The following is a 27,227-nucleotide window of genomic DNA, read 5'->3' as shown; positions in this document are numbered from 1 at the left end:
GCAGGGTGACTGATGTGATCCCCGGGGTGAATTTCCTATCTCCCATCCAATCATCAAGGTTCCTTTTGAAGAGGGCCAAGGAGGCGCTCTGCTTGACATGTATGGGCAGTCTATTCCAGAGTATGGGGAGTCTGTGGGTCAGGAACCTATCCATCCAGCATGTTTTGTTTCCCTTTTAACATTTGTCTGGACGTTACACATTTCTGTAAGTTTACGTTTTAAACACTCGGGGTCCTCCTTTGACTCGGCCAGTACAACAGTGTGATGGTTTCCATCCTCTCCTGCAAAGACAGCAGGTACATACACAAATGAACTTTCCCTTTCAATGGCTTCTGAACCACCTAAAGTAAGTAGAGTAAATGCCTTGGTATGGTAATCTTTATCAGAAAATGCAGCCTATATGAAAATATCATACTCTTGCTCAGTCTCCAGTTCTCTGCAGTGTTATTATCAAACACAAGTGCACTGGGTTTTCAAAGTCCGTCTGCCATGCCAACAAAGTATGCACAAACTCACTTAAAAATATGGCCCTTGGAATTATCTGTGAACAAGCTGTGCTGTGTGCATGTAATAACATTCAAATGCACATTAAGCTCTTTGAAATGCTTTACTTTGTGAAATATGCTCTCTAATGGCTGTATTTTGTGAAAACTTTAATACTGTACAAACATGCTAACACTTCATACACTTCTGATAACTCGGATATATTTAATACGAAAATACGTGCTTAGAGAAACATGAAGTTGTTTCCTTTATTTTATTCGTTTTATGCAATTCAGACTTTATTTCAAACATTTTCCATAGTAATTTGTATACTTTTATCAATATCAGACATATTGATTTATTTAAATATCATTTAGAACGTTCTGTATGCTTTGTTTCATATTTTGTAAATAAGAAATTATTTGAGCAAGTTTTAATATCTGAAATTTCTTTCTGACCTGTTTTGCAAATTATACTTGCAGTAGAGATGATCCACTCCTATATATTCGTCCAGTACCAATCAGATGCTTCTTGGGCTTAAATTGGAGAAGCTGGACCTCTTTCTGGCAACAAGTCATTTCAGCCATGTTTTTTCTGATATCATGCCCTATTAGACATGCCACTTCTGACACCATGTTGCTTGTCCTTTTCTAACATAGAAGGCAAACAGGCAGGGTAGTTCGTTTAAATGCTTTATTACATAGAAACCCATCAGGATGGATAGCAGCATTATAAAATATAAACACACTGATTAACAGACAGACCTTACAGACATACTTGATTACATCTCAACAGCTTACTACAAAATGACAGTCAGGCTCGCATGTGCTCAGTATTTATTCATTTGTGCAATCCCTTAGCTTCTTAAAAATACATGCACACATTGATCTACAGTCACCAAAGCAATGGATGAGTGCAAAATGGTTCACGCTACCTATGTGTGACCAAGGCATTTGACACAATACTCCACTCTGGCATTGTTGACAAACTCAAGAGATTAAGTACAAATCTTTATTTCACCCGGTGGATAGCCAGCTGGCTGACCGGGCCCAGGAAGTTAGAATTGGGGAGTCCACCTCTACAAAAAGGCCAGACACAAGTGGAGTCCCTCAGGGATCGACCTTTAGCCACTCCTTTTTGGCAGTTATGTCTCTGAAGTCAAGGCCAATGTCAGTGTTCTCTGTCTGACTAAATTTGCAGATGATTGCAAATTAGGAGCTGTCATTGAATCCCACACTGACACAAATGTTCGGGAAGGGCTGACACAAACAAGTGTTGACAGAGCCATGGACTAAAACTAAATGGCAAGAAATGCATAATATACTTTGGGGAGTCATCCTCCCCTGGTAACTGTCATATTGACAGCACACCCCTTAGAGTTGACCCAGTAGTCAGGCACTTAAGGACACACAGACAGTAATCTAGCCTTTGACCATCACATGTCTACAGTAGTGGGGAAATCATTCTTTGTTATGCAACTTATAAACAAAAGTATGGCATCCAAGTCCAGGAAGGTCATTGTTCCACTGTATTCGGCATTAATCAAACCTGTCATTGAGTACAGTGCCCCTTTAGTATGTACCTAACCACGCATATCCAGCAGTTGGAACGTCCACAGAGATTCCTCACTAATAGAATGCAGGGAGCAGGTAAAATGTCCTATGCAGACTGCCTCAAGGTCCTGTCTCTGTATTCCATCTCCTACAGCTTTTGAGGGGAGATCTATGCCTAGCATACAGGGCATTGTCAGACCCCACTCTGATGGACTTCCTGGATATCCACAAAACAGACAGCATCAGAATTACCCAATGTCCTTCTATTCCCATGTTGCAGCATTCATAACTTGAGGGATTCCCCGCCTAGGCAACCCGAATGTCCGGCTAGTATAACAAAGACTTAAGCTACTGCTAGGTACGTATGGCCATTGCACATAGAATAGCCAATGTCGACCATAAAAGTGACGTCTGCACATGCCAGCCTCAGAACTTTTCTGTTGCCCATCCGAATGACAGCTTCTACCATGCGTCTAATTGCCAAAAGTTTTCTTCATTCAGGTAAGTGCCCCATTTGAGAGAACTTTTATTGCGCTTTTGCTACTGCATGCTTGTAAGAGGTTAAAGTCACCCAAAAAGGGCAAGTACTATTGTGGAAGACAGATTCCACACAGACAATCATGACCAGTGTCTTTTCCGTCTGGGTTCTAATTGCGGCTACAAGGCTTGTGCCATTTGTCAGGCATTTATTCTTAAAACACTCTGCAGTCATCTGTTTTCCCTTAACATGTATCCTGAAAATCAGAAACTAAACTGACTAGCAGTAGGCATGGAAGTTACTCCCAGGTCCATTGGGTGAGCCTCCAAAGAAGAAGGTGAAAAAGGTAAGGCCTGACTCTTCGACTACGCCTCTGATCCCGGGTGTCCCTCTTGTGGCCAGTGAAGGCTCGAAGGTATGTACTGTGTCTAGTGGTCCTCCTTCAGCGGGTACTGATTTATAAGCTGCTAGGGGGGTTGCTTCAGCACATTCACAGAGGCATTGCAGACGTCTGCAATGGACAGTAAGGGGGAACTACAGCTTGCTCCTTCAGACGTCCCTCACAGTACCTCTCCTGCCCTTTCCATTGAGGCTTTGCCAATGCGAGAGCCAGAGCCTAGGCCTAAATCAGCCCTTCCATCCCAGCCTTGGGTAGGCCTGCCTCTCAGAAGGAAACACAAACAAAAACTTGTTTCCCCACACAGGATCCTTCTCCAGACTGGCAAGCTTTATCTCAAGGGATCTTGAATGCCTTTCTGGCAATTAGGCCTTGCACTTTGCAGCCTCCTACTCCAGCATCTCCTATTTCCCCTCCATCCAGGAGTACTGCTGTTGAACAAGAGGCCTCTGAATATGAAGATTCATCTTCAGATAAACCCCTGGCCTACTCCACTCAAATACTCTCCTCTGGAACATGCCTCCCCTGAAGTTGATTCCAACAGTGGAGACTGTCCTGAAGAGAATATTACATTTGGAGAAACTGTCTCCAGAATGAGGGATTTTTTCATGTGGAAAAGCTCCCAGGTTTCGTAAGTACAAAAGAGGTACTATGACCTTCTACAAATAGACTGTCCTGCCCCTTCAGCCATCCCACCTGTTTTGCCAGCTTTTCAATATGCCTTTCTCTCAGCATCCATAAACCCTGACTCACAACCTTCTGCTCCAAAAAGACCAGACAGGTTCTATAAAGCCCCTGAAGACAGTAGCTATCTCTACAGCTGCCCTCATGCAGACCCAGTTGTAAACTCTCTCTCTGCTGATAACCCCTCTAAATTACTGCCCTCCACCAACCTCTGCCCCCAGATAAGTATAGTAAAATGATGGAGAGAACTGGGGAAACAGGTCTACACCTCCTCTTCCCTGCCTTTTAGGCCATTAAGTATCAGACACATATCTAAGTATGTTTTGGCCTTACTTTCACATGCCTCTAAATTGCTGAAAGATCTCCCAGATTTTGCAGCCAAATCCCAGCCCTCTTCTCTCTTGGCAGTTTCCTCCCAGGTTACCAGACATTCTATAAAATGCAGTTATGATGCAGCTGAAGTGTCTGCAAGATCAGCATCTGCTTTTGTCCTCCAGTGGTATTCTTGGCTGAGATTGCAACCTTTCCCTGAGGATTTCAAGGCAAAACATATGGATGCACCACTGGACAGTACCACCCTATTTGGTACTAATGCTACGGCCTTGTTCAAATTCCTTCAAGAGAAAGGAAAAGAACTTCTGGAACTGAAACATATTTTTCTTTCCTCAGTTTCTAAGTACTGCAGGAACTACCCTTCTAAGCCTAATTTTGTAACGAAAAAAGACCCGTCCTCCTTCCCGACAACACAAGAAGGGCACGCAGGCAGACTCGTCGTAGGTCCCAACCATCATCTACTCAAAAGGCCCCTTTTCTGGACAAGCCAGGTAGTCTGTGACTACCTGGCTACTCTCTCAGAAATCCCTCTTTCCCAGGGCCTTTCTAATTTCCTTTCTATAATGGACAAGCATTACCACAGACGAATGGGCCCTGTCTGTTGTCCGAAAAGGCTTCTTCATAACTTGGAAAACCACTCCTCGTTTCATGGGGGTCCAAAACGTCCAAGGGACCAGCTTCACCTTTTCTCTCAGGGCATTCCAAGACTTGCTATCACAAGGGACCATACAAGAGGTTCCCTCCTTGGAGAGAGGAAGAGGTTCTGCTCCACGATGTTTTTAGCTCCCAGGAGAGATTGTTCTTGGAGACCAATTTTAGACTTGTCCCAGCTCAGTCTGTTCCTTCAAGTCCCCACCTTCAGGATGCTCACCCAGCAAACTCTGTTTCCACTCTTGCTGCCTCAGGTTTACCTGGTTTCCTTAGACATCAAGGATGCATACCTCCACATTCACCCTCTATTCAGGAAATTCTCATTTTCAGTTCTGTGCTTTGCCCTTTGGACTCTCCACGGCTCCAAGGGTATTTACAAACTGGCTGCTATCATTGCCTTTTATTGATTCCAGGGAATTCTCATCTACCCCTACCTGGTTAACCTTTTCATTCAAACAGGGCATCCAGACAGTTTGCAACAGAACCTTTGAACCACCGTCTCTTTGCTCCTTAGCCTGGGATTCGCCATCAACTACAGTAAGTCTTCCCTATCTCCTTCCCAGGACGAGGTTTTCCTAGGTTGCAGGATAAGGACAGACCTGATTATGGCTTCCCTGCCTTTGCAAAAGAAGCAATCCCTGCAGATTTCTTTGCAACAGTTGCTTCCTCTGGCCTTTCTGACTGCCAGAGAATTCCTCAGGATGCTGGGGTTCATGGCTTCAGTTATACTAATGCTGCCCCTATCCAGAATCCACATAGTTTCATAGGTGTGTACTAGGCTAATGGCCCTGGAGACTTTACAAGCCTAGCCCATAGGATGACCCTGGCGTTGTGACACTCTACCTTAGTTCCCAGTGCCTGTGTCGAGTAGAGCTACTGGAGTGATCCCCGGGGGTGAATTTTCTATTTCCCATCCACTCATCAAGATTTCTGTTGAAGAGGGCTAGTAAGGTGGTCTGTTTGACATGTATGGGAAGTCTATTCCATAGCATGGGCAGTCTCTAGGTTATGAACCTGTCCCTCCAGCTTGTTCTGTTGATTGTGGTAATGAGGTTGAGGTCTCTGGAGCATGTGTGGAGGGATTGGGATTTCTTTAGATGTAGCATTTCTAACAGAACTGGGTCAGACATGGCTTTGTAAGTCAAGCAGAGATCGCCTCTAAGTAGGCGGTATGAGGCAGAGAATAGTTAAGAGTTTTCTCAGTCTGTCCATATAGGATAAGTGTTTAAGGCCTAGGCTCCACTTTGTGAGGTACTTTTGTGGCTTTTCCAGTTGTTGCAGGTGTCTAGTGAGGTACAAGCCAAATGGGGCATTGTACTAGATGATGGGGTGCTTGTTCCCAGGGTCAGTAGTCGCTCCTCCTATGTGGAGAGGGATGACTGTAGCAGTGCACCATTCGGTAGGGACAAAGTCTGAGGTAAGGCTGTGATTGAACAGGGCACACAGGTGAGAAAGTTCCAGTGGTACCTTAAAACACTGTGGTCCCAGCATGCTCATCCTCTAGAGTTTCTTTCCACTTCTTCCCTGCCTAAAGAAGGAATTGTTTTGGTGGTTTCAACAAATACCTCAGAATCCAGGACTCCCTCCATCAGCCACGTCATCCAGTTCAAGAAATGTTCACAGATGCTTTAGATATGGCCTGGGGAGCAACACTGGGGAATCTAAAGGTCGAAGAGCTGTGGTGTCCTTCCTTATGGAAGCAACACATCAACATCATCTTCAAAAGGAACCTTGACGATTGGATGGGAGAAAGGAAATTCACCCTGTGGATCACGTCAGTAACCCTGCTAGACAGGGGTCCAGGGAAGTAAATAGTGTGTGAAAAAATAGCCAGGGAATTGTTATGGCTAGGCTTGTATAGGCCCTAGGGCTGATAGCCTAGTACCAACCAATGAGGGCTCTGATTAAGGCCCTTCAAGCCTTCAGCTCATCTGTTCTGCCAGGTCCTTTGAAACTGTTTACAGACAACACCACATTTCTGTGGTATGTGAACAAACAGGAGGCAACAAAGTCTCATCTCCTCTGCAGATTAGCAATCCAAGCATGGGAGATTGCTCTTCAAGCAAAGGTAACTTTGACAGCTGTTTATATCCCCTCAGCTCAAAATGTTCTGGCAGACACACTGAGCAGATCCATGACACAAGCCCATGAATGCGTGATCCACAGGAATGTTTCTGGACATTCTAGACCAGTGGGGTACACCTCAAATAGAGCTGTTTGCCTCCCTTATGAACAGACAACTTCCAAAGTTTTGTGACAGAGTCCCACACCCTCTGGCTTGGAAGGTGGATGCCCTATCATTCTCATGGAAGGGAATGTTTCTGTAAGCATCCCCCCTTCTCCCCAGTTCAGAAGATCCTCCTGAAGATTCAGAAGGACAGACCAAAAATCTTGTTGATGAGCCCCTTTTGGCCAAGACAGCATTGTTTTCCTCTTATTCTGCAATTAACCAAGAGCAATCATCACAGGTTACCTCACAGGACGGATCTACTCACACAAGACAACATTTAGCAACACTGAACCTGACTTTGTGGGTGTGGCTTCTGATTCCTTTTAGGCACCTTTTCTCTGAGGATGTGCTTCTAGTCCTGCAAGAGACCATGAAACCTAATACAAGGAGATCCTATTTGTCCAAGTGGAAGAAGTTCTCCATCTGGTGTCTTAAGAGATTAGATCCATTTTCATTGGATATCCCCCTAGTCCTTTTCTTATTTGTGTGAGCCGCTCAAGGTTGGACTGGCTTATTCTTCAGTTAAAGCGCATTTATTAGCTATTTCTGCATGTTTGCCTTTGTCTTCCCCTTGGCTTCTAGATTAGAGGTTAAGCTTTTCTTAAAAGGCATCCTTCACATCAGACTTCCCAGGATTTTGATTAGGAAGAACTGACTCATACTCCCTTTGAGCCTGCAGCCTCAGCTTCTCTAAAATTTTGCACCTGGAAAACTGTTTTATTGGTAGCCATCACTTTTGGTAGGAGAGTTTCTGAACTCCAGGCTTTAATGGCTTCACAACCCTTTCTGATTTTCCACAGGGATAGGGTGTCTCATCATACCACAACCCTTCCTTCATGCCAGAAGTGGTTAATGACTTGTCTCTTAACCCAATCTATTCACTTTCCCACCTTTTTCTCTTCTCCTCAAAACGCCAGTGAAAAGATGTGTTACACCATGGATGTACACAGGCAACTTAGATTCTTCTTGGGTAAGACCAAATCCATTCGAAAGTCTGAGCAACTGTTTGTTTCCTTTCACCCCAGGAAAACCTATTTCTAAACAGACTATTTCATCTTGGATCTCTAGGGCAATTTCCTTTTGCTATGTCTCTAAGGGGAAAACTTTCTTCCCCTGTTAAGGCCCATTCCAGCAGAGTGGTAGCTTCCCCTGGAGCTTTCTTTAAAGGTCTGGATACTGCTTCTGTCCTAGAAGCAGCTACTTGGTCGTCTGTCCATACATTTACTAAACACTACAAACTGGACTCATCTCCAGCTCCATAGCAGGATTTGCCAGGGCAATTTTGCATGGCTTCATGGAGATTTCATGTGCTTCTGCCCCCCCCCCCCCACACACACACACACACACACACACACACATGAGCTATGGTATTCTCCCTCATGTTATGAAAACTGCAACATGGGAATAGAAGGACTTAGAATAGGTGTGTAAAATCTTACCATAATCGTAGATGTGCTTGTCTTCCATGTTGCAGTATTATATCCCACCTTCCTTCCCCCTTGGTTCATGCTCTTCTTTTGATATCACCTAGTTGCCTCTTATCCTTGGACTGGTGTTCTGACTGGGGCATTCAGTTCTGAGGATGGTTTATGCAGACGCCACTTTTATGGCCAGTATTGGATGTTCTACATGCAACATCACACATACCTAGCAGTAGCTACATGTTTGGTATACTGGCCAGATGTTCAGGTCACCTGGGTGGGAATCCCCCATGTTATGAATGCTACAACATGGAAGAGAAGGACATCTGTGGTTATGGTAAGATTTTACACAACTATTCTTTATAAAGACTTGAACCTTGCGTGTGATATAAACAGGACCTGCTGGAGAGAGAGGTATGTATCCCAGTGACTACTCCGTCTCTGGAACAAGCTCCCCATCCATGTGAAGCAGAGTTCCACACTAACCCATTTCAAGTGTAACTTGTATAATTGGGTAGGGAACAGGAAATTCATCCCTGGTTTGGCACCTATGACTCTAATGCATATAGGCAACCTATAAGTTGTTCATCTCCCAGGCCCCTACTTGTAAGCATTTCATCTCCCAAGCCCCTACTTACACTTGTTAAGGGTATCAGAACTTGTCAGAGATTTGGGGTGGATGGCTAGGCTTAAAACGGCCCTTGTGGTCGTTAGCCTAGTAAACGCATATAAACCTGAGAGCACAGCAATAACATAACGTCACTGCTTCAAATACTCAAATATCTCAGAATTTTAGAACAGTTACACCATGGCGCTTTCATTCTTCACAATATCATGAAGCTTTTGTCATTAAATATTCAAATGTTGAAAACCCACATTGAGTGACTGTAAGCATTGTTACCTCATGCTGCCATGCATGAATGACATCCACCACAGTTATAATGTATACAGTTACAATGAGAGAAGCCTCTCCATCCCTTTTACCTCATAACAAATTTATTGCAGTTTAATCATAGGATGTAATTATTTTACAAAGGTGGAGTCTCACAGCTGGTTAAGACTTCCTTTGTGGCACATGTGATTCATACTTGTTGTTAGTTGGTGGACTTAAATAGCTTACTGTTCAATTTCAACAAAGGGCAACAGTATATGTATGTATGTACTGATGTTACAGAAACAGCACTGCATGAAGATATCAATTTTTACTTCACAGAAAGAAATATAAATTTATTTTGTAGTTTCCTGGCAGTGAAACTGTTCTAATGATATGAGTTTTCATTCCTCAACATATAGTTTCTTATCCAGTCCTCAGATACAACTCAGCCACTGTTTCACAGCTCGTGGCTACTACAAGCTCTCAAGCTGCTCCCTTACCCATAATGCAGCAGTCCCCCTCATTCCCCAGATCTTGTTTGCCGCCATTGTGAACAGACATGGTCTATAGCCATCGAGTGTGTTTGTTGTGAGAATACAATACGTTATTCATTTTCTTTTTCCTATCTTATAGTTTTCCTCTCTTTACCTTTGTACTTACTGGTAGTTTCTTAATTACCATCGCTGGTAATTTTGCATTTTTTTCTCCTTGCCGTTTATCAGTATTTCTATCTGTTTTTTTCTTCTAGGATAGTTTTTGGTGTTCTTTTCTTACTGGTTTGAGCAATTTTAATTACTATAGTTGGTAACCCCCTCCCCTTTTCCCCTCTATTAACGTTTGTCAGTATATTCTAAATACCATTGCTGGTAGCTGTATTGTATTTTTTTCTTCTGAGTCTATTTGAAAAAAAAATTTAAATGTAAGTAGTAGTAGTAGTGCTTCTTCCCTCTGTTTAATTTTATTTTTCTGGTGTGGTACTGTACTTGGCTATTATTATGGCAGATAAACCGTCTGAATTTAAAAAAATGCACCAGATGCAGACATAAGATTCCACTGTCTGATTCTCTGTCTTTGTGTTTACTGCTTGGGACCAGAGCATTTGCAGGCTTCATACTGCATATCTAAAGCCTTTAATCTAAGTGCTCTTGCAGGCAGAAAAAATAAATTGATCCTCAAAGGCCTTCTTCTGTTGGCCTTCAGAGAGTCACTAACTGCAGGTCAAACCTCTAGGCATGAGAAAAAGGAGGGAAAAAAAGAGGCCTTCAGAGCATCCTAGCTTTTCTCAATCTTCATCGGATCTGACATCCGAGCCTCAGAAGAAGACTCAGAAAACTTCGGATTCAACACAAAATTCCTCAGATCTGACCACTTCAGACACCACATCCGTCTCTTTGGATCTGACCCATTCAGAATCTAGGCATCAACCAAGAACAAGATATGCGTTTTCCATGGATTCAGTTCCTTCTTGGCTTGCATCTTCCTTCTGGAAAGATCCAGAGCTCCCTCCTTGCCTGTTCATGTGCATCCAGAAGTCTCACTGAAGCAGATGTGTACAGAATGCTGAAGTTTCTTTCGACACATATGCAAATGGAAGGTCTCCCAGCTCCTACCCTAGTGGGTCTGGAGACCTGTGCTCATACAGCTCCACCAGTTCGGGCTCCTTCTGCGATCTGTCCTTCAGCTTTGGAGCCATTGGATCAGAGACTCCTGAAACCATCTGATGTAATGTGATCCTATCTCGCCTACATTCTCTACAGATGGGTTCGGCCGCTATACAATAGAACGCAGCCTCTTATTGGCTGTTACCTCGTATCCCAGGATGCACCACTACTGCTTCCCCAGATCTCGTTTGCTGCTTCTGAAGCATAGACGTGGTCTCGGACTTGACTGAGCTAAGTGCCTCTTAGTGAAATTATTTCTGTCTAGTTTTGTGCTAAAACTTACCCAAAAGCTGTTTTAACAGCTATTTGTTGTTGTGTGACTGCGTATTTAAAGTTTTTTGTGGTAAAATTGTATTTTTTGTGGTAAGTGATCCCGTTTAAGTTAGAGGGGCCTTGTCCTATCCTAGGCGTTTTATTAGAGTCTAGGCTGTCGTTTGTGTAGTTTTTGAAGTTTTGTGTGTTTGAAGTAGATAGCCATGTCGAAGGAACATAGACCATCAGGTTTTAAAAAATGTTCCAAATGTAATTATAAAATGTCCATTACGGACGACCATTCTTTGTGTGTTTACTGTCTGGGCCCGAAGCACCTCCAGGAATCCTGTAGCGTTTGCCATGCTTTTTCCTCTCGCGTCCTCCAAGAGAGGAAAAATAAATTAATTTTGAAAGGGCTTATTACCCCTTCCTTTGAGGAAGCCCTATCTTCTTCTTCTTCCCCTTCGAGGAAGAAAAAATCTTCGGCTCCGACCAGCCCGTTGGATCCGGCAGCTAAAAAGTCACGGCAGGCTTCTCCGTCGGCTCCACGGACTTCGGAGCCGAGGGCGGAACGGTCTGCCTCGATGTCTCCAGCCTCGACTCCTCTGGCTTTGGAGTCGAGAGCTCGGGCGTCGAGAGGTGAGTCATCTCCATCGGCTCCACTGCCTTCGGAGCCGATGAGGGTTGCCCGCTCAGACTCTTCTCCTTCGGTGCCGAAGTCCCCATCGGCTCAGAGGGAAATTGCAGTGGTAGTGGAATCTCCCTCGGCTCCGATACTTCTCGAACCCATACAGAGCCGGTCCCCCAGTCTTTCGGAGCTGGCAGAGAAGTCGACTCGGACCCGATCGGTCTCTTCTCGGTCGTCGAGGATGTCTGATTCGGATGTAGGCAGGGTGCTTCAAAGGCTTTTTCAGTCTCCGGTCTTTGCAAAATTGATCTCTGCTCCAGCCCAGTCGGCTCCGGAGCTGATTTCCCATCCTGCTATCTTGGTTCCTCCTCCAACAGCTTCGGTGCCGTTGGAGTCAGTGTTGGTGGAGCCAGTGGAGGTTGTCGGGTCTGTTCCGACCCTAACTCCAACCCGCCCTTCGGGTCGGGGTTCGGTACGCGGACCTCCTCTGTCGGCCCCGGGGGGGCCGCTTCGGGACCGATCCTTTCGGTTCCGAGCCTCCCTCTCGGTGCGTCGACTGCGGGAGTTCCGACTGCTGTTGTGGCCTTGGGGGTTGAACCATCCCAGTACTCTGGGGGTCCCGCCTTCAAGGCCATGAGGAGTGCCTTGGCCAAATCCTCTCTGGCCACTTCTACCATCTCACCACCACCTTCCCTTGGCACGGAGACTGGCTCCTTTGCAATCCCCCTGTCTCATGACAGAGGAGCCCTTGGGCCTGAGGTTACCCCCATTGGGGGTTCCCTTCTTCCTGGAGGTCCCTCCGAAACGCTTTCGGAGGAACCTCCGAGGAAGAAACAGTGCAAGAGGAAGTACGTCGACTCCCCTGATGAGTCTCTCACCTCGGATACCGACCTCGATGATGCGGAAGGGTCCCCCAAGTCGTCCTCGGATGATGTATCCTTTGCAGACATCTTGGAGATCCTTAAGCAACGAGGCGACTGGCAGTCCAAACCCCCTTCTGCTGAGGAGTCGGTTTTCCTCAAGGCCTTCGGGGCTCAGCCCTCCGCCTCCTGGGTGTCTCCGCCTTTCGATGAGCTTCTGGATTTGATCTCTCGAAGGGCGTGGGAACACCCGTATTCTGTTGAACCGGTGCCAGCTCGCCCCAATAAATTCCTTTCGGCTCCCCCTGACAAGGACTTTCTTTCGAAAGGTGTGGCTGTAGATGCCTTGGTGGTGGCATCTGCCACCCAGCAAGATGTGGCAGAGGCTTCAACGTCCGTCCATCCTCCTAATAAGGAGTCTAGGAGCATGGATCGGTACGGGAAGCGTACCCTTGCTTCAGCGACCTTTACATTAAGGTCTCTGAACTACTTGACGCATTCCACGAGACTGCAGAGGGATCTGGTCAAGGAGCTTTCGGATACCCTCTCCGGTAACTTACCTGAGCAGTTGGCCCAGACGGTTAACTCCCAGTTGGCTACCCTGTCCTCATTATCCAACTTGTCCATGAGGCTCATTTCTTATGCAGCCGAAGGAGTGAGCAGAGCGGCGGGAACAGGTGTTGCTCTACGGAGACAAGCCTGGCTACGCCTGTGTCACTTTGCGGAGGCCTTTAAGTCTTCCTTTGCCGACGCCCCCTTTGATGGGTCCTCACTGTTTGGACCCAAGGTAAAGGGCACTTTGACTCGCTGCGAACAGGAGGGTAAGACTTTAACTGCCGTAGGGGCCCGGTTTTCCACTCTCTTCAGACCTTATCCCAAGACTCGAAGAGGAGGGAAAATGTGGTTCCGTAAGTCTCAAAAGCCTTACTCGTCGCAGCAGAGCGATTCCCCTTCTAGAGGCAGAGGAGGGGGAAATTTTTCAGGGAGACGCCGTCCCAGAGGCGGCAGAGGCCCCCGCCACAATGGAGACCGCGAGTCCTTTCGTGGCTCCTCCTCCTTTCAGCATCCCTGAAGGAGTACCCGACTGTGCAGCTCCGGAGCCAGTCGGGGGTCGCTTTTCGAGGCACCTAAAGGCCTGGGAAAATATCACTCAGGACCAATGGGTGCTCCGAATCATCGCCGGAGGTTACACCATTCCCTTCTCTCAACCCCCCCCCCCACCATCCCAAAGAATCCCGGACCCGCCACCCAGTCAACGGGATCTTGCAGCCAGCGAAATATTGAAGCTGCTTCAAAAAGGAGTAATCCAACCTGTCCCCGCAGATCAGGCCGGATCAGGGACTTACTCAAGATTCTTTTTGGTACCAAAAAAGACCGGGGACTTGAGGCCCATTTTGGATCTCAGCAAGTTAAACCGATTAGTGAAAAAGTCCAAATTCCGGATGGTCACCTTGCAATCCATTCTCCCGCTTTTGGAGAAAGGTGTTTGGATGTGCTCCATAGATCTGAAAGACACCTATTATCACATTCTGATAGATCAGGCGTCGAGGAGACACTTGCGCTTCAGCCTAGGAGACAGTCATTTCCAGTTCCGTGCACTGCCCTTTGGTCTCACCACAGCCCCCAGGGTGTTCACCAAATGTTTGGCGGTGGTGACTGCTCACCTGAGAAGTCTAGGATTCCAGGTGTTTCCATACGTAGACGACTGGCTCCTAACTGCCACCTCCAGGCATCTACTCTTGAAAACTCTAGCAGCCACTATCTCTCTAGGCAACTCCTTAGGAATCACCTTCAATTGGACAAAATCCGTATTGCTGCCATCGCAGCGTATTCTGTTTATTGGTGCAGAAATAGACTCAAGGCAGATGCGAGTCTATCTTCCTGTGGAAAGGATAGCAACGCTGCAGTCTCAGGTTCGGCATTACTCCTCAGGCGTCGCTCCAGCGAGAATGGTCCTGCAGCTGTTGGGTTCCATGTCAGCCACCATTCTTCTGGTCCCCCTGGCAAGGTTGCATATGAGGATACTCCAGTGGCTCCTATCAGTCCAGTGGTCTTATCAAGACCTTCCCCTCAGTCACCACATATTGATCACAGAGACGTGCAAACAGGATCTTCGTTGGTGGCTTCTTTCCTCCAACCTGAATCTAGGGCGACCCTTCGTTCCCCCATTCCCCTCGGCCACGTTGACTACGGACGCCTCCCAGACAGGGTGGGGGGGACATTATCTGGACAGGTCGGTCCAAGGCACGTGGCACACCGAGAGTCTTCTCCACATCAATATCCTGGAAATGAGGGCGGTGCTTTTAACGTTGCAAGCACTGCACCATCACCTCCCCCAGGGTACGATTGCCATTCAGTCCGACAACATGTCGGTAGTCTGGTACTTAAACAAGCAAGGAGGGACCAGGTCTTACCCCCTTTGCAGAGAGGCCATGAAGGTATGGGATTGGGCGATTGCTACCAAACGTTTCCTAGTGGCAACACACATTCCGGGGAGATCCAACGTCATAGCCGACAGACTGAGCAGAACTATTCTCTCCCCTCACGAGTGGTCCTTGAACGACAGAGTGGTAACAGATTTTCACGAGATGGGGAGCTCCTTGTTGCGATCTTTTCGCAACTCCCCTCAATGCGAAATGCCAGCAGTTCTTCTCTCTCACCCCAGTTCCGGGGGAGATCCCCAAGGATGCTCTAGTCCAAGCTTGGCCCCCCGGTCTGCTATACGCTTTTCCACCGGTTCCCCTTCTCCCCAAGGTGATTCAGAAGGCGATTCGCTTGGAAAGCAAAATGATTCTAATCGCCCCATACTGGCCTCGTCAAGTCTGGTTCCCCTTTCTTCACAAATATGCATTGGAGGGTCCCTGGTTCCTAGACCAAGTTCCGGACCTCTTGACACATCAGTCAGGACAGCTCCATCAGTCCCTCCATTCATTGAAGTTAGCAGCTTGGCTACTCCTCTTCCGACCATAGTTAGGAGCCATTCTTTCGATCCTGAAGTCATGCATATTTTGTCCTTGGCCCACAAGACTTCTACTAAAAAGATGTATAGCAATAAATGGAAGAGGTTTGCTATTTGGGCCCAACTCCGAGGATTAGACCCTATGACAGCCTCGGTGTCAGAGGTTCTGAAGTTTTTAGCTTCCCTGTTCAACCAAGGTTGTTCGGTGTCTACCATCAAAGTTCAATTGGCTGCTATTTCCAATTTTCACGATAGCATAGAACCACCTTTAATGAGCAACAAGTTGTGCAAAGCTTTTATTAAAGGAGCTTGGCTTCTACGGCCCCCTGTATCTCATCCTGCACCACCATGGGGCCTTAACGTGGTGTTAGGTGCATTAACCTCATCTCCCTTTGAGCCGGCAGCAACCTGTGACTTAAAATTTCTTTCTTGGAAGACTGCTCTTCTAGTTGCTATTACATCAGCCAGGCGAGTTTCAAAACTTCAAGCCCTATGTGTCAAACCACCATACCTGGTATTTCACAAGGATAGAGTATCTCTTAGACCAAACCCATCCTTTATACCAAAGGTTTGTTCTAACTTTTGTTTGCAACAATCACTGGAATTACCGTTTTTTTTTCCCTGAGTATTCAAACAGAGCTGAATATACCTTTCACAGCTTAGACGTGCACAGACAATTACATTTCTATTTGGATAGGACACACCAAGCACGAAAATCAGATCAACTGTTTGTGTCCTTTTCGAATAGTAAATTGGGCAAAGCCGTCACAAAAGTCACTATTGCCAAGTGGATCAGAGACTGTATCAGTCATATTTATCTCATTTCAAATAAGGAGCTTATAGTTCCAGTGAAAGCTCATTCTACCAGGGCTATGGCCACTTCGGCAGCCTTTCATTCCAAGCTCTCTATTAGTGACATTTGTGCGGCTGCTACGTGGTCTTCTCTACACACCTTTATTTCTCACTACAAATTGGATGTGGCATCTAGGGGTCGAGCTTCCTTCGGTTCCACGGTTCTCAGGAGCGTTTTTCAGTGAGCCACCCAGGAATTAGGTGCTAGGGATGCTGTCCCATCTGTAGAGAATGTAGGCGAGATAGGATCACATTACATCTTTTAGTTATGTACTTACCATAACTTTAGATGTATGGGATCCATCTCGCCTACATTCCTAATAACCCACCCTCCTTCCCCCTGCCTCGTAGACCAGAAGAGACCGGACAATCCGAATTCAACTTCTTCCTCTCTTGAAACACCTGGCAATGTTATAACAACAGTCTATGTGTGTGTGCATGTGTGCGGACAAACAAGATCTGGGGAAGCAGTAGTGGTGCATCCTGGGATACGAGGTAACTCGGCCAATAAGAGACTGCGTTCTATTGTATAGCGGCCGAGTCGGAGCCGAGGATCGGCTCCGTACCCATCTGTAGAGAATGTAGGCGAGATGGATCCCATACATCTAAAGTTATGGTAAGTACATAACTAAAAGTTTCGAATCCAAAGGTGCCTCTTTCTTTGAATCTGATGTTGTCTCTGAATGCACATCAGCTCCATTCGTTTCGGAGCCAGATAGCTGTAAGTCCTGAAACCTTGTCATCAGATCCAGGGGGTTAGAGTCAACTCCAAAGTTGTCTGACCTGTCTCTAACCTGGTGAGCCTCTGCATTCGATATCTCCGCTCTGACTCCTGCCTCTAGTGCAGTGTCTTCGGGTCGTTGGGAACTGTCGGGCCACAGGCATGCCTTCTTGGTGCAGACTGTTTCCTTCTCCCCAGGACATTCATATTCTGCCTTCTAAAGATCAGATGACTCCCCCCCCCAGATCTTCCTTCTGTTTCTCAGATGTCTTTGTGTTGTGAGCCTCAGCATTGTACTCCCACAGGGGCAGCCAGCCCAAAGTCTGCAGGTAACCCCCACAGGGCATAATTATCTCTTTTGATACTTCTCCAGAACATCTAAACAAAGAAGTCCAAGAGGATGCACTTGGACTCCCTTCAGGAGTCTGTCATAAAAGATACTGATTTTGATGAGAGGGAAGGGTCCCTAAGATAACCACCTGATGATGTCTTATTTGGAGACATTTTAGAGATCCTGAAACAGAGGGGTGGATGGTTTAACTACAACCCTTCTCAAGAGGCATCAACATTCCTGGAGGCATTTGGTACTGGCCAGTCTACTTTTTGGGTGACTCAGCATGCTGATGAGCTCATTGATTTGATCTCTCCACAGGTGTAGAAGAAACCAGATTCTGTAGTCATTCCTCAAGAGACCAGATATGATCCTGGCACCACTGAAAGAAAGGGAATTTTGGAACAAAGGAGTACCAGTGGATGCTATGATTTGTAGCAGTAGACACCAAGGAAGAACTCTCTTAACAGAGTTCTTTTGTTCATCCCCCTAGCAGGGAGTGTAGGGTGCTGGACAGGTTTGGGAAATGTGTGTATGCATCAGCGATCTTTGCTGTCAGGTCCCTGAATTACGTGACACATTTTACCAGATTACAGAGGGATTTGATCAAGGAACTCTCAAAATCCCTCTCTGGGACTAGTACTGCTGAGGCAGCGTCATCTTTTGCTTCACAGTTAGTGACCGTTCGACCCTTAAGTCTATCTCATATTCCTCTTTGAGGTTTATTATACATGCATTTGAAGGAGCCTCGTGACCGCCAGGTTCAGGCATTTCCATCAGCAGGCATGCCTGGATGCTTCTGTGTGACTTTGCAGAGCCCTTCAAGACTTTCTTCGTCAGTGCTTCCTTTGACAGAAGCTCATTATTTGACCCTAAAGTGAAAGACACTCTCCAGGTGCGAGAAAGATAAGATCCTGTCTACTGTGGTAGTATGTTTTTCGATCCCTCAAAGAACCCTTTCCAAGAATAAATGAGGTGGTCAACAGATGTGATACAGGAATTTCCAGGGTCCTTTCCATGATCCACATGGAGAGAGTTCTCCCAGGGTAGAGGGGCTCAAATGGTAGACACTGCCCACGTGGCAGAGGAGGCCCGCAAAACCTTCTGAAAGGAGGCCCAATGGCCCACCTCTGGAAGCAGTCAGGGGTAGTTTATCCTTGCACCAGAGAGCCTGGCTAGATATAACAAGAGATACTTTGGTACGGAGGATTATTTCCAGAGGCTGTATAATTCCTGCCCCCCCACTACAGAACAAAATGCTGAATGTTCCACGTAGTCAGAGGAAAATGGCAGCTTTGGAAATTCAAAAGCTGCTAATAAAAAGAGTCATCCAAGAGGTCCCCCCAGACCAGAGAGGGTCTGGGACTTGCTCAAGTTTCTTTTTAGTGCCAAAGAAAACAGGGGACTGAAGACCAGTTTTTGGATCTCACCATTCTGAACAAGTCAGTTCAACGTACCAAGTTCCAGATGGTCTCGGTTTAGTCTGTTTTGCCTTTCCTTCCCAAAGGCGACTGGATGTGCTCAGTAGATCTTCAGGACGCATGCTGTCTCATAAAAATGAAGACATGGTCCAGGAGACATCTATACTTACGCCTGGGGGTCAGTTATTATCAGTTCAGAGTTGCTGTGCTTTGGTCACATCACAGCCCCCAGGGTGTTCACCAAATTGCACGGCAGTAGTAGCAGCTCACTTCAGACTGCAGGGATTCTGAGTGTTTCCATATCTAGATGACTGGCTCCTAACCAACTTGACCAAGCATCTGCTGATAGCAACTTGAAACTGTGCTCCAGATTTTTTCTACCCAAGGCATCACAACCAACCACAACAAATCTCAGCTGCAACAGTCTCAGACATTGGAATTCATAGGGGCCATTTTCACCACATCTATGACAACAGCGTCACTCCCATTACTGAGGATTCAGACCATTCATTTCCAAGTCAGAAGGGTTCTAAGAAAATCGGTATTGCCAGCCCGAAAGATATTAAAGACTGGAAATGATGTCTGCAGCAATTATACTACTACCTCTTGCAAGATACCAGATGAGGATTCTTCAGTGTATGTTAGGTTGATGTAAAATGGACCACTGGGATGCTGTGTCCACCAAAATCAACATAACTCAAGCCTGCAAAAAATACCTGTGGTGTTGGATTCATTCGTATCAAATATCACAGGGTTATCCATTCATTCTCCCTCAGACCAAGGCCATAATGACCACGGATGCTTCCCAGATTGGGTGGGGGGCATTACTTAGGGAAGACTACACAAGGCATATGGTTCCCCAAGGAGGCCAACCTGCATATCAGTGTCCTGGGAATGAGAGAAGTACTCCCAGCATTGCAGTATTCCGAGACGCTTTCTTTTCTAGGATTAATGTGATTCAAAATGACAGTATGTCTGTAGTATGATAGATCAACAAACAAGGAGGAACCAGATCTTACCCCTTGTATCAAGAAGCTATGAGAGTGTGGCAGTGGCTGATCTCGCCAAATCAATTTTTTATAGCAACGCATGTACTGGGGAATCCAGCGTGATAGCAAACATGTTGAGCAGGTCCATTTTATTAACTCACAAGTGGTCTCTCAACACAAAAGTGTTAGAAATGATATTCCGCCAATTGGGCCAGCCATACTGCAACTTTTTTGCATCTCTGCTGAACAACAAATGCAGCAGGTTCTTTGCCATAATCCCCTCTGCCGGGAGAGTCAGCAAGAGATGGTGGTCTTCACGATTGGCCCCTAGGTCTTCTCTATGCTTATCCCCCAACCCCCTTAATCCCCAAATTCCTACATAAAGCATCCCAATTTGAAGAGCAAAGTCATCCTCACTGCTCCTTATTGGCATAGACAGATTTGGTTTCCCTTTCTTTGGCCTCATCTAGTTTACCCACCTTGGATTCTGGATCCAGTTCCAGACCTCCTGTCTTACCTAACAGATGTGATTCGCCCGGACATTTTGGGCCCAAAACTGACCGCATGGTTTCTGTAATTCTGTTGATAGCCAGGCAACCAAAATTCTCTTCTCCAGTATACCACAGTCTTATATCTTCCCACAAACCTTCCACTAGGAAGATTTACAAGAGCAAATGGAAAAGATTTGTCCTTTGAGCACAACAACAAGACATGTACCCCTTTTCTAGAATTACTTGCTTCTGTCTTTAATGAAGAGGCTAGTACCTTTATGGTCAAGGTTCAATTGGCTATTTCCAATTTTCATGTAGGAGTTGTTAATCCTACTTTGGCTTCTTCACGTCTTTGTAAAGCCTTTATAAAACGTACATTTCTGCACAAATCACCTTTTAAGGACGCTACTCCACCTTGAGATCTGAATTTAATGTTACAGGTCTCAATTCAAAAAAACATTTGAACTTGCTGCAAAATGTGATTTGAAATATTTGACTTGGAAAAACAAATTTTTGATGGCCATAACATCAGCTAGGAGAATTTCAGAGCTTCAAGCTTTATTCTCTAAGCCTACTTATTTAAGTTTTTCATAAGGATATAGGGTGTCTTTAAGAACCAATCCTTTCTTCCTTCCTAAGGTGGTGTCAGGATCTAACATTAATCAAAACTATTAACCTTTCCAAGACTAAAACCGTTTTAAAGACAAGGAAACAAGTACAGCAGATGCTGAAGAATCTATTCCTTCAGCTTCTCCTCCTGAGGATTACTCCTTTGGGGAAACCCTGCATACCATGAGGGAGCATTTCCACTGGGAGAGCCAAGATTACTCAGAATCTAAGAAAAGGCTCAGAGACTTTCTTTTACTACCTCAGCACAGACCTCTTGCTATTTCACCTGTTCTAGACATTGTAGATAATGTATTTTCAGAGTCTGGCCTGTCTCCCGACTCTTTACTTCCTGCTCCTGTTAAGCCAGACAGATACTACAGGGTTCCAGATTCTCATAAATTTCTATATAAAAACCCTGCTGCTGACCCAGAAACTATTTCTCAGGGTCTCAAAGGGGTCAAGGCCGCTACTGCAAAAAACCCTGTCCCCTCAGATAGAGATTCAAGGGCACTGGACAGATGGGGGAAAAAAGTTTACACTTCTGCTACCTTGGCTGTAAGGGCTTTAAATTGTCAGTTTCATATGCTTAAATATCAGCAATACTTAGTCTCTGCTAAAACAGAAAATGTTGACAAATTCTGAATGTTCTGAGAACAAGGAAATGCAGGATTTATTGCATGCAGCTGAACAAGTGGGAAAGCATACTTTGCAATGTGGTTATGATTCACTGGAGGCCTCTTGCAGGGCCGCTGTAATAGGTTCTGTCATTAGAAGGCATGCTTGGTTAAAGGAACAGAATCTGCCTGATCATGTTAAAGCAAAATTATTGGATGCTTCATTACAGCATGATACTTTGGTGTTAAGGCAGAAGAGGTGTTGAAGAAAATGGAGGATAAAGCTAAATCTATGCAGACAGTAAAGGATTTCTTACAGGTACAGCCACCCAGATTTAGCAGGAACTGGCCTTCTAAGAATCGGTCCTATGCCGTGTCAGACAGGCGACAAAGAGACAGATACAGACGCCCTAGAGGCAGACAACAGCCCCAGGGCTCATACAGGCCCAAACAATGGGGTGCTTCTACCTCCAGAAGTGGAGAAGACAAATCACAGCCATTTAGGAAACAGTCCCATTGACTTCCCTCTGCCAATGCCAAGCATTTATCTTTTGGCAACACCCTTAGGGGGAAAGCTAGCACTTTTTTCACAAAATTGGCACATGATCACCCAGGACAAATGGGTTTTAAATATAGTCTCTCAGGGCTACAGGTTCCACTTTCACACCCTTCCAAAGGCAAAAGGCATGCCAGACCTGCCACACAATCAATGGGCAGAGGCACAAAAACAAGTTTCATCTCTCATGGACATGAGGGCTATTCAGCCAGTGCCACAACAAGAGCAGGGACAAGGATTTTACTCAAGACTTTTCTTAGTACCAAGAAAGGACAAAGCATGGAGACCAATTCTGGACCTGTCTATTCCAAATACTTTTCTGGACGATCCAAAATTCAAAATGTTGACTCTGCAGCAACTTCTGCCCATGCTGGGCAAGAAGGCTCGGCTTGTAACTTTGGACTTCAAAGAGCCATACCTGCATGTCCCAATCAGACAATCTTGCAGAAGATACCTCAGATTCATAGCTGGCTCAATGCACTACCAGTTCTCTGCACTGCCCTTTGGCTTATCTACTGCGCCCAGGGTCTTCACAAAATGCCTGGCACCAGTAATTGCATTCTGCAGACAAAGAGGAATTCAGATATATCCCTACTTGGACGACTGTCTTATTCAAGCAGAGACCAAAGACATTCTACTAAAGCATCTGGCGTTTGTAAAAAGATTACTAATTTGCCTAGGGTACACAGTAAATGAAAAGAAATCAAAACTAGTACACTTTCAAGAGATAATATTCCTGGGTGCAAGCTTAAATACAACTGCCCAGATGGCGTATCTCACGCCAGACAAACAAAGGCAACTGACATCTTACTTCGAAAGCATGGCAACAAAGACCCAGCTATCTGCAAGAAAAGTTTTGCAGGCTCCGGGCTACATGGCATCCTGCATTCTGCTAATTCCATATGCAAGACTGCATATGAGGAAACTACAATGGTATCTACAAAGTGCTTGGACTCAACATTGCCACAGCCAGGAATCATTAATTTCACTCATTCCCTGCCTGCAACAGGAGTTTCGTTGGTGGGCACAGGCCTGTCACCACAACAAGGGACAGCCATTCACTTTACCCACAGCCAGGCAAACACTAACAACAGATGCATCTGATTATGCCTGGGGGGCCCACATGGCAGGAAAATGTATTCAGGGCACATGGCCCTCAAGCCAAAGGCATTTTCACATCAATCAAAAAGAGACGCTAGCTGTACAAAATGCCCTGACAGCCTTCAAGGACCTACTTCATCCAGGACAGCTGCTGATAAAGACGGACAACACCACAGTCATGTGGTACATAAACAAGCAGGGGGGCACACATTCCTACCCCCTCTGCAGACAAGCCATGATTTTGTGCAACACATCATTGACTTACCAAGTACACCTGCAAGCACAATTCCTGCCAGGAAAAACAAATGCTCTGGCAGACGAACTAAGCAGAAACCTCATGGATCCTCACGAGTGGAAGCTAGATCCACAAATCTTCAACATGATAACAAGGAAATGGGGATGCCCAGACATAGATCTTTTTGCCTCCCCTCACAACTGCCAACTTTAGAGATTCTGCAGAAGGACTTATCACAAACAAGCATGGAAAGTGGATGCTTTGTCATTCAGCTGGAACAATCTTACTGCCTTTCATCCCCAAGGTACTCCTAAAGGTCAGACAAGAGAAGCCACAAATGATACTGATTGCCCTGGATTGGCCACACCAACACTGGTACCCAATCCTAAGGAGTTTGTCTTAAGGCCCAGCCTGGACATTGTCTCAAATTCCTCATTTACTGACCCAACAAAACAATCAGATCCTGCACAGCCAACTCAGAACCCTAAATCTAGCTGCATGGCAGATAGTGTAACCATTCAGAATACACCTCTCTGTAAAGCGGTTATGGATGTTATTTTGGAGGCCAGGAGGCCCAGCACCAGAAAATCTTATGCAGAAAAATGGAAGAGATTCTGTGCTTGGAACCAGGCACAAGGAATTGACATGCTTACTCCAAATATTCCTCAGATTTTGCAATATCTAACTGAGATGCTAGACAAAGCCCTATCCTTCTCAGATCCATGCCTCTGCCATTTCAGCTCATTACAATACGGACCCACCTATTTTTTCACATCCATTGCTTAGGCAGTACCTCAGGGGGGCCAAAAACATAAGACCTCCAAGGAGAGCACCAATTCCTGCATGGGACCTCAATTTTGTCTTGGAAAAACTCACACTGCCTCCTTTTGAGCCAGTCAATACAGCTGAGATAAAATTCTTATCATGGAAAACAGCTCTGCTCCTAACAATAACTTCAGCAAGAAGAGTCTCAGAGCTACAGGCATTAATGGCTGTGGAACCTTTTATTATCTTCCATCCGGACCGGGTTTCTCTAAGGACAAACCCAACATTTATGCCTAAGGTAGTGTCCTGTGTGGCTCTTAACTAAACCATTCATTTGCCTACTTTTTACCCAAACCCACAAAATAAAGGGGAGAGACTTCTGCATTCTTTGGACATACACAGACAGCTACGCTTCTACTTGGACAAAACTAAAGCTTTCAGAAAGACTGAGCAACTTTTATTGGCTTATGCTGAAGGATCACAAGGAAAGGCTATCTCAAAGCAGACTATTTCAAAATGGATATGAAACTGCATTCGTTTCTGCTATTCACAACATGGCACATCAGTGCCTAAGGGCATTAGACCACATTCTAACAAGGCAGCAGCCACCTCAGCAGCCTTCCTCAGAGGAGTACCAACCAACGATATTTTGGAGGCTGCAACTTGGACTTCAGTGCGCACTTTTACTAAGCACTACCACTTACGTCTTTACTCTAAATCCAGAGCAGGCTTTGCCACTGCAGTTCTACAGGGCCTTATAGCCACTCCTAATTCTATTTAGAGCCAGCCGCTCAACCTCAGCTTTGGGATTCAACCCAAGTGTAATGACTGCAACAGTGAAACACGATGAACATAGTACAGTTGTGTACTTACCATAAATGTGGATGTCCGAGTGTTTTTACTGTTGCAGTCCAGGTTACCCACCCACCATCCCCCTTTCTTTGCTAGGACTTATCTGTACTTCTCTATTCTATACAACCTATGTGGTGTATTTGCTTGTAGATGAAGGTATTGGTTATTTTAGTGCATGCTTTTATAAGCAATGTGTTTTAGCCTACCCTTTTGGGGGCACCTGACATCTGGGGCAAGAAAAACTGAAGAAAATGGCATCGGCTGCATCTTTTATACACCTGGCGCACTAACGTCAGGGAAGAGGCAACAGCAACCAACGCTGGACCAGGACTTTGGAATTCAGGCCGACTGCGGGTAGCCTGCCAGCAGGATAACCCAAGTGTAATGACTGCAACAGTGAATACACTCGAATATCTGCATTTATGGTAGGTACATAACTGTACTTTCTTCGTGTTTCACTGTTGCAGTCATCACATTTGGGTTATCCCTGCCTGGGTAGCCCTCGGCCGGTCCAAATACCAGAGGTTTACTATTTCTGTGTCGTTTGCTGACGCTTCAGGCCTGACGTCAGGTCATCAGTAGTGTAAAGTAAGGCAGCCGACGCCATTACATCAGTCTTTCTTGCCATGGAGCCTAAAGCAGAAGCAGTTCGCATGAGTGCCGCCCAGCCACTACCTGAGTTTCGTCTACCGAATTGAAGCTAAAGTCTTCTAAAGCTAAATATCTCATTGGGGATCCTTTTTTCTTGCACTAACCGATGTCAGAAAAAGTTAACAATTGTCTCGCCTGTGGAAAGCAAATACCACACTGAGACTTTCTTTCTTACTGCATCACTTGTTTAGGCCCAGACCACAATGTCCCCCACTGTCGATTCTGTGCTTTAAGCGCCAGAACTATCAGTCGTTGGGCCCTTATTATAGCTAGATATTTTTGCTTAAAGTCCTCGAACTCCAATATGGCTTCGGTAAGCCATCCAACAGCAGATCTTCCAAAAAAACATAGTTAGACAGAGACAAACCACACAGGTCCAAACCTACCAACGACGCTCCCGTTAAGCAAGTTGTCATTTCTCCTGTCCTCATTGATGTGCTTTCGCAACCCCTGATGCTCACTTCTGTGGATTCGCAGGCTGCTACCTGGACACTTTCTGAGTCCGGTATGCCGCAAAACTCTTTTCGACTAAGGATCCTGTGGTAGTGTCTACCTTGAATGGGTCTGGAGCTGCTGAGCAGGCACCAGCTTCCAAGGAAATCCTTCGCACTACTGACTCTCAACACAAACCATCTTCTTTCGCGACTACCGTTCTTTTGAAAACGACTGAGTTTCTTAGTCCCAAGGTACGAACCACACCCAAGAAACTGACGACCCAATCTCAGGCACCTGCTTCCTTGTCTCGGTCTCAAATGCTTAAAATGGAGGAAGACCTTATCATGCTAATCAGGGGAAGCCAAGCTACCCCCTCCAAAAGGAAAAGAGATCTGTCCCCTGTAGTTTTGTCTGGGCAAGAGTCAGATGACTCTGATGCATCTGAATATGAAGACATGCAACCCCTCTCTACTTATGAGGATTCTGATGCAGAGGATTCCATCCCTTCAGCCTCTCCCCCAGAAGATTTTTATTTTGGGGAAACCCTTCATACCTTAACGGAGCATTTCCAATGGGAGAGTCAGGACTATCCTCAGTCTAAAAAGAGACTCACGAAATTCTTATATCTTCCACAGCACAGACCCTTGGCCATCCCCGCAGTCCTGGATGTTGTAGAGGATGTTTTCCTGGAATCCAGCTTGACTCCTGACACCCTCCCTCCTGCCCGCAGAAAACCAGACAGGTACTACAGAGTCCCTGACTCTCACAAATTTCTTTTTAAAATTCCTATGCTGACCCTGAGGTAATTTCTCAAGGGCCTAAAGGGATTAAAGCAACCTCTGCTAAGAATCCCACCCCCTCAGATAGGGATTCCCGAGCACTAGACAGATGGGGTAAAAAAGTATACACCTCAGCTACTCTTGCTATCAGGGCACTAAATTGTCATTCCCATATGCTAAAATTTCAGCAACATACCCGAAATTCCTCAAACAAAAAATGTCTTCCTTTCCTGCTTGTGCAGAATCTAAAGAGTTGCAAGACTTAATGCATTCTGCAAGTCAAGTAACAAAACACACCTTGCACTGTGGTTTTGACAGCCTAGAAGCTTCTTGCAGGGCAGCAGTCACTGGATTTGTTATT

At 45.7% G+C, this 27,227-nt stretch overlaps 1 protein-coding gene across 2 annotated transcripts in view; it reads left to right on the top strand.

The window, feature by feature from the left end:
* SLK (STE20 like kinase) overlaps positions 1 to 27,227 on the top strand; it is a 2,579,008-nt gene that overhangs the window by 2,435,921 nt on the left and 115,860 nt on the right. The gene's annotated exons all lie outside the window — the stretch shown is intronic.

The sequence above is a fragment of the Protopterus annectens genome, chromosome 14.part0 (assembly GCF_019279795.1).
Source record: "Protopterus annectens isolate FY-2018-M chromosome 14.part0, PAN1.0, whole genome shotgun sequence".
Classification (NCBI taxonomy): Eukaryota; Metazoa; Chordata; order Ceratodontiformes; family Protopteridae; genus Protopterus; species Protopterus annectens.
Note: the sequence above shows the minus strand (reverse complement) of the source record. Positions and strands in the feature narration are given on the sequence as shown.